General features: G+C 35.5%; 1 long non-coding RNA gene across 1 annotated transcript in view; it reads left to right on the top strand.

Annotated features, from left to right (window-relative positions):
* Positions 1–366: 366 nt before the first annotated feature.
* The window catches only part of LOC123379204, a 148437-nt gene continuing 141230 nt past the window's right edge, over positions 367–7573 (top strand). The window contains exon 1 of the long non-coding RNA XR_006583408.1: positions 367–577. This is a non-coding gene — a long non-coding RNA (uncharacterized LOC123379204). The remainder of the gene's footprint in view (positions 578–7573) is intronic.

Raw genomic sequence — 7573 nt, 5'->3', positions numbered from 1 at the left:
AGTTAGGGTTTTCTAGTTAGATGCCGTCTTAATCAGAAAATTGAATCCATGAATCTTCATTCCTCTCACTAGGTAGAAAATGTCAGACCAGATCATCTCTAAAGGTCTGTTACCTCCAAATGGCTGTATTTCTTTAATTTGTGCTTGGAGCAATTGAGGCATCTTTATTTTTCTCAGTTAGTGATAATGTCACTCATTCTGAGTTTATCCAAACTACTGGATATACACGCTCTGTGCTCCCTCCTAACCACTTCAGGATTACTTTAGAGATGTTAGTAGATTGATACAATTAAACATAACCCATTTAAAATGATTGAAAATTACATGTAGTTAAGTCATTATTAGAAAATAGTCTTTAAAAGTTCCATTCATCATCTGAGTTTAGCAGCCACAGTTATTGTATCTAGTTTGGAATTTCAGTTCTTTAATTCACTACTTATCTTGGTACTGAATATTGTGCCCACTAGGAGTCATGTGTTTGTTTCTTCACTGGAAGCCATGATAGCTTCTTCCGGCGATCTTAGTACAAAGCGATTTCAAAATAATGTTTAGCCTGGAAAGTGTTCTTCCCTGCCTGGTGAGTGATGAAATGTGGGCATGTTGCTTCCTGCTGCTGCGTTGCTTTCATAGAGCACTGTAATTGTAAATAAAAGAAGGATTAATGAAAATGGTGAAATCTGCATCTCATTTTAGGGATTACTTTTTCAAATCCAGTCTTTGTTCCAGAAGCTTAATTTTTTTTTTTTTTTATTCTTTCTGTTGACAGAGCAGTGGTATGTGGCATAGTCAGAGAGCATAGAGAGTTTTGAGTCCACTATAAAACTCTGTCTACCTCTGGTACTCATTTTCTCCCTCTGTAAAATTTTGTAATATATGTAATACTTTTGAAAGATGACATAGTACTTATGAGGAAGGACTCTTAGATTAGACAGCCTGATTTTGAATTTTGACTCCAACTTTTAAGAACTGTGTGATTTTGTTTGGTGTGATTTTGTTAGCCGAGACTCAGATGTTTCAGTGGTAAAAATGGGGTTAATAGAACTTTATGGGCTTGTTCTGAACATTAAATCAGATAATCTGTGTAAAATATTTAGCACAGTGCCTGCTACAAATACATATTTATTAACTGTTGGCTATTATTATTAACTCTTTCTGAATACAGTGCAGACCTTTGTAGAAAGTACTCAAACTATTATTACTAAACATGTAGGAGACTCGGTAGGTGTATTCTTAAGCAGTAATTATAATTAGCGTCTTTTATCTAATCTAAAACTATTATCTAATAAGTTTTGAGAAGATATTCCTGATAGGACATCTATTGAGGCATTAAATTATGGTGGAGATGACTCATGTTTGGCCTCTTCTGCATTTCCACTTCACTGGATTCTGTGTGATTTTCCTGAAATTAAATTGTCCTTTTTATTTCCAACTGCACACTAGGTTTTTGTCTGGTGCCAATATTTATTAACTGAAAAATATACAGTTAGTCTTTATTCTGATGAAGGAAGATTCTTAAAATTCTGTAGCAGATCTTTTTTCTGGGATATTTAATAAATTCTATATTTTGTTTAATTTTAATTTTTATTTTTGGTAATTGCAAGGACAAATGGTACTGATTTCATTATTAGTATAGATCTGAGAACAGCTGTCACATAATAAATAGGAAACTTCTTTTTTTTTTTTCCTAGAAAATGAATGCAGTTTATGGAACTTTTCCCTGAGTGATGGGTGATTTCAGTTATTTAAATCAAATGTTTTTCCATTGAATATGTGGAATAGTAACCAGTAATATAGATAAACAACCTTAAGTACTTCACTAGAGTCCTTTTTAGAGGGTTGTGCCTCCTGCATGACAGTTGATTCTTTTCTTGCAGCTATGTGAGAGTACTTGGGTCTCCAAAAGGGAGCTGGGAAGGGAACACCCAGACAGGTCCAGATCTTTAACATCCTTACTCATGACTGTGACTATCACATCTTGTAGTACTGAAATCCATCAAAATGTGCTTGCTTTTCACACTCAGCCTTCATGGAGAACGGTGTAAGGAAAGGAAGGGGCAAAGAGAGGGAGGGTCTTAAGATCCTTAATGCAATCTATAAGCCTCTGACATCCTTTTATGCATTCTGTTTTATTTCCTAACTCTGCAGATTTCCCGTCCAAATACTCTTTTGAAAGTCTAATGGTACATTTGATATCATAGATTTATCATTATGACTTTGATGTATAAAAGTGAGGTTTTAAAGACTTTATTATTAAAGATAAATCATTTTATGAAGAAAAGGAGAAAAATGGAGTTGTTGTTTATCTCTTTTGAACACTATGGATTTGTTCACTTATTCCCTTACTTCTTGGTATCATAAAAATGAGAAGAGCCTGCATTGTTCATGTTAATCTCTCCTGGTTTCTTTCATGCCCTAGATTCTAGAATAAAATTTATCTTCTGTTTTAGATACATACAGAGTTATCTCTCTGGTGTTGGAATGTATTGTTATTTCCCAGGGCAATAAATCAAGAATGCTGTCTGAAAGCTCTAAAATAACTAAATAACCAAGTTGTTGAGCCACTAACAAGCATATGCAATTCATCACTTAAATGATACATGCCACAACAAGTAAGGCTTTGTGAATGATGTGCTATTGCCCTCTTTTTATTTATTTATTTTTAGTTTTATCAGGTAAGTCACTAGGGCAGAGAATATGAAGAGGAGGATATAAAGCAGAGAGAAATAAAAAAGGAAAGCTTTATATTTTATTGATTTCAGAGGATAGCAATTTGTTATTTATAGAGCTAGAAGGAGACATTCAGGCATTAGCTCTTTTTAATATAGTGCTATGATTGTGCTAAGGATGCTATTTTAACCAAGCATCAAGAATAACACTCAGCTGGGTGGCTGAGTCAGTTAAGCATCTTACTCTTGATCTGGGCCCAGGTCATGATCTCTTGGTTTATGAGTTCGAGCCCTAAGTCGGGCTCCACATTGGTGGAGCCTGCTTGGGATTCTCTCCCTCTCCTTCTCTCTCTGCATTGTCCACTCTCTCAAAAATAAATAAATAAACTTAAAAAAAGAATCACACTTTTAACTGCTATTAATAAAGCATGTGTAATGTCTGTTTTAGTACATCTTAAAAAATTCACCTAGGGGATTGTTCTCAAACTTTAATTTGCATACACATCAAAGCAAAGCAGTTTAAAATTCAGATTCTCAGGAGGTACCCTGGTGGCTCAGTCAGTTAAGTATCTGACTTCGGCTCTGTAACGAGGTCATGATCTCATTGTTCGTGAGTTTGAGCCCCACATTGGTCTCTGTGCTGCCAGTGTGGATGCTGCTTGGAATTCTCTCTCTCTCTCTCTCTCTCTCTCTCTCTCTGTCTCTCTGTCCTTTCCCCACTTATGCTCTCTCTCTCTCAAAATAAATAAACTTAAAAATATTCAAATGCTCAGGCTCCCTCCTAAGATTCTGATTCACTCCTGTGGTGGGTTCCAGAAGCTGTGTTTTAAAGTAGCATCCATGAGATTCAGTGTGGGTGGTTGGCACATTTCTTTCTCCTCTGACTCATGCCAGAACTTTGGAATGTCTGAAACACAGGACAGTTTTTCTTAACAAAATATGAGTAATTACTATAAAATAATATCAATTTAAAGCTTGGTACTATCTCCTACTTACTATTAAATCCATGGTGTTCTGGTTGCTTGTGTAACTTTGATGGTTTCCTGTTTGAAGCACCTTGCTATTCCTGTTATTTGAGTTGGGGGGTGTGGGGGGGTCTGTCTTTGTTGCTTAGAAACAGAAATCAATTGTGGTTAATTTAAGCGAAGAAAGAACTCTATTCAAAATCTTTTTTAAACTCACAGGTTTGTTGGGAGTCTGAAGGACCAATTTGGGAAAAGAAGAAGGACTCAAGGCAGTTGTGGGTGGGCTTGGGGGATATGACAAAAAGACCCACCTGTGAGGTTACGCTGCAGGAAGAGTTTGGGCCATGTCCTGCTGTTGCCCAGGCCACTGAGAAGAACACCAGTGCAAACATCGCTGTCTCACTTGCTCAAGAGTCCAAGTTTGGGGGAGAGTGTTTATGATTTGTTGTGCTCCCTTTCCCTGTCTGGTATTATGAACAGGAGGGAAATCCTAAGAGCAGACTTTTGAGACTGTTTTAAACACTTACATCAGGCACCAGAGACTTCCGGATCTCTGCAGTTTGATTTCTTATAGTGATGCTGATAAGAAAGTATAGGTATCAACTATATGATTTATTACTCATACTGACTAGTACAGTCAGTGGAAAAAGCAAAAGGTTATCTGTGTCCAGAAGCTCAATTTTTAATATTCTTTATGACATCATTCAAAACATAATATTTCTCCTGTTTTAAGATATATATTCATGCAATATTTTTTCCATTCTATTCTGTATTATATCTGTGTTTTAATAAGAATACAATGATTAAAATGACTTACATGCAAGGAAAATGAATGCATTATAGAATGTAACATATTTATTTTATTTCATACACTTCTTTGGATAGTACTGAATATACTCCTAGTTGAAGAAGCGTGATCTTATGCTACCCACTAAAAGTGTATAACTATTTTTTATTTTTAGTTATTCATTACATATAAATACAGAAATCAATTTAGGTAATAGGGCATTTAGATAACATAATGTTGGTTACCATTTGTAAAACAAAACCATTTAAAAATTTTAAGCCTTGTGAATTTGTTTTGGAAATATTTTTTTTGACTAACACAATATTGGATGCATTAAATAATTGAATATGTTTGGGATGATTGAAAACTTCAAGTTCCTTAAGATCCCTGTTTGACAAGTAAGTAAGTTTGACAAGGCAAGTAAGCACTCTCTACGGACTTCTGCTTGTTCTTCAACATCCAGAGCTATGTGGCCACACATAGGTGCATGGCAGGCTGGGAATCTCATTTTTCTTAAATTTTATTTTAGAGAGAAGAGAGCATGAGTGGGGGAGAGGGATAGAAGGAGAGAGAGAGAATCTTAAGCAGGCTCCATGCTCGGTCCATGTAGGGCTTGATCCCTTGACCCTGGGATCATGATCTGAGCTGAAATTAATAGTCAAATGCTCAACCAACTCAGCCATCCAGGCACCCCAGAATCTCATTATTTTGAATGGGTATCACATGAACCCAATCACATGAGCCACCATTACTGATAATGCTGGAAAACAAATGCACGAGGGAGACTGAGTAGGTGAGAGAGACAGAGAGAAAGAGAGGAAAGGAAGAAGGAGAGAAAGAGTTAGAGAGATTTGGGGTCTAATAATCAGACAAAGGAATGCAAGGGGGGTTGTGTATAATAAGTGAGACACCTAGTCAGCATTTTGAAGAATTTATCAGGAGAAAAATTCTTAATAGGAATTAAATGGGACTGTGCTGAAGGGAAAATAGAGCTACAAGAGTCTTTGAATGACAGACTAAAAAAGTGTTATTAGTTTTTTCTTTTTAACTTTAAAATTTTAAAGGTATAAAATCAGGTTGAATTTTTTATTGTTATAGAATTTTTATTATAAGAATACAATTGTGTTTTTGACCTCATCTCTATGTTGAGTATACTTGCTATTGTAGGTAGGTAATAATTTATAAAACAATGTAATTAAAGGATACCTAAATTGAAATATGATAATGAAAGGAGGAGTTTTAATTTAATTTTAATTTTATTTTTTTGTTTCAAGTTTTTATTAAATTCTAATTGGTTAACATATAGTGTGGTATTGATTTCAGGAATAGCTTTAGTGATTCATCCCTTACTTACAACACTCAGTCCAATACATATTAAGTATTAGAAATTTCGGGCTTTTTAAAAATTTGGGGATTTATGCAAGGGTATATTTATGTCTATAGACCAATCAGAACAGAATTTCTTTTATTTGTTTTGTTTTGATTTAAATTCTAGTTAGTTAACTGATAGGGTAATATTGCTTTCAGGAGTAGAATTTAGTGATTCATCACTTACATATCCTATCCGTCACCAACCTCCCTCCATCAACCCTCAGTTTGATCTCCGTCTTTAAGAGTCTCTCATGATTTGTTTCCCTCCCTCTTTCCTCCCCACCCCATATGTTCATCTGTTTTGTTACTTAAATTCCACATATGAGTGAAATCATATGGTATTTGTCTTTCTCTGATTTATTTTGCTTAGCATAATATGGTATAGTTCCATCAATGTCGTTGCAAATGGCAGGATTTCATCCTTTTTGATGGCTGAGTAATATTCCATTATGTATATATACCACACCTTCTTTATCCATTCATCAGTCGATGGACTTTGGTATCTATCCATAATTTGGCTATTGTTGATAGTGCTGCTATAAACATCAGGGTTGCATGTGTCCTCTGAATCAGTATTTTGGTATCCTTTGGGTAAATACCTACTAGCACAATTGCTGGATCTTAGAATAGTTCTATTTTTGACTTTTCGAGGAACCTCCATACTGTTGTCCAGAGTGGCTGCACCAGTTTGCATTCCCACCAGCAGTGTAAGAGTGTTCCTCCTGCCCTGCATCCTCACCAACATCTGCTTTTTCCTATGTTGTTAATTTTAGCCATCCTGACAGGTTTGAGGTGATGTCTCATTGTAGTTTTGATTTGTATTTCCCTGATGATGAGTGGTGTTGAGCATCTTTTCATGTGTCTGTTAGGCATCTGGATGTCTTCTTTGGGAAAATGTTTATTTATGTCTTCTTCCCATTTCTTCCCTGGGTTATTTATTTGTTTGATAAATTCTTTATAGATTTTGGATACTAACTCCAGATATGTCATTTGCAGATATCTTCTCCCATTCTGCAGGTTGCCTTTTAGTTTTATTGATTGTTTCCTTAACTGTACAGGAGCTTTTTATCTTGATGAAGTCCCAATAGTTCATTTTTGCTTTTGTTTCCCTTGCCTCTGGCACCTGTCTAGTAAGAAGATGCTCTGGTCAGTGTGAAAGAAATTATTGCCTGTGTTCTCCTCTAGGATTTTAATGGTTTCCTGTCTCACACTGAGGTCTTTCATCCATTTTGAATTTATTAATGAGTACGGTGTAAGAAAGTAGTCCAGTTTCATTCTTTTGCATGTTGCTGTCCAGTTTTTCCAACACCATCTGTTAAAGAGACTGTCTTTTTTTACATTGGATATTCTTTCTTGCTTTGTTAAAATTAGTTGACCACACAATTTGTGGGTCCATTTGTGGGTTTTATGTTATGTTCCATTGAACTATGTGTCTGTTTTTGTGCCGGTATCATGCTGTCTTGACTGCAGCTTTGTAACATAGCTTGAAGTCTGGAATATGATGCCTCTGGCTTGGCTTTTCTTTTTCAAGACTGCTTTGGCTATTTGGGGTCTTTTGTGATTCCATATGAATTTTAGGATTGCTTCTTCTAGCTACCTGAAAAATGCTGGTGGTGTTTTGATAGGGATTGCATTGAATATGCAGATTGGTTTTGAGAAGTATAGACATTTTAACAATATTTGTTCTTCTAATCCATGAGCATGGAGTATTTTTTCATTTCTGTGTGTCATCTTCAATCTCTTTCATAAGTGTTCTATAGTTTTCAGAGTATAGATCTTTTACC

This window comes from Felis catus, chromosome C1, assembly GCF_018350175.1.
Source record: "Felis catus isolate Fca126 chromosome C1, F.catus_Fca126_mat1.0, whole genome shotgun sequence".
NCBI lineage: Eukaryota > Metazoa > Chordata > Mammalia > Carnivora > Felidae > Felis > Felis catus.
Note: the sequence above shows the minus strand (reverse complement) of the source record. Positions and strands in the feature narration are given on the sequence as shown.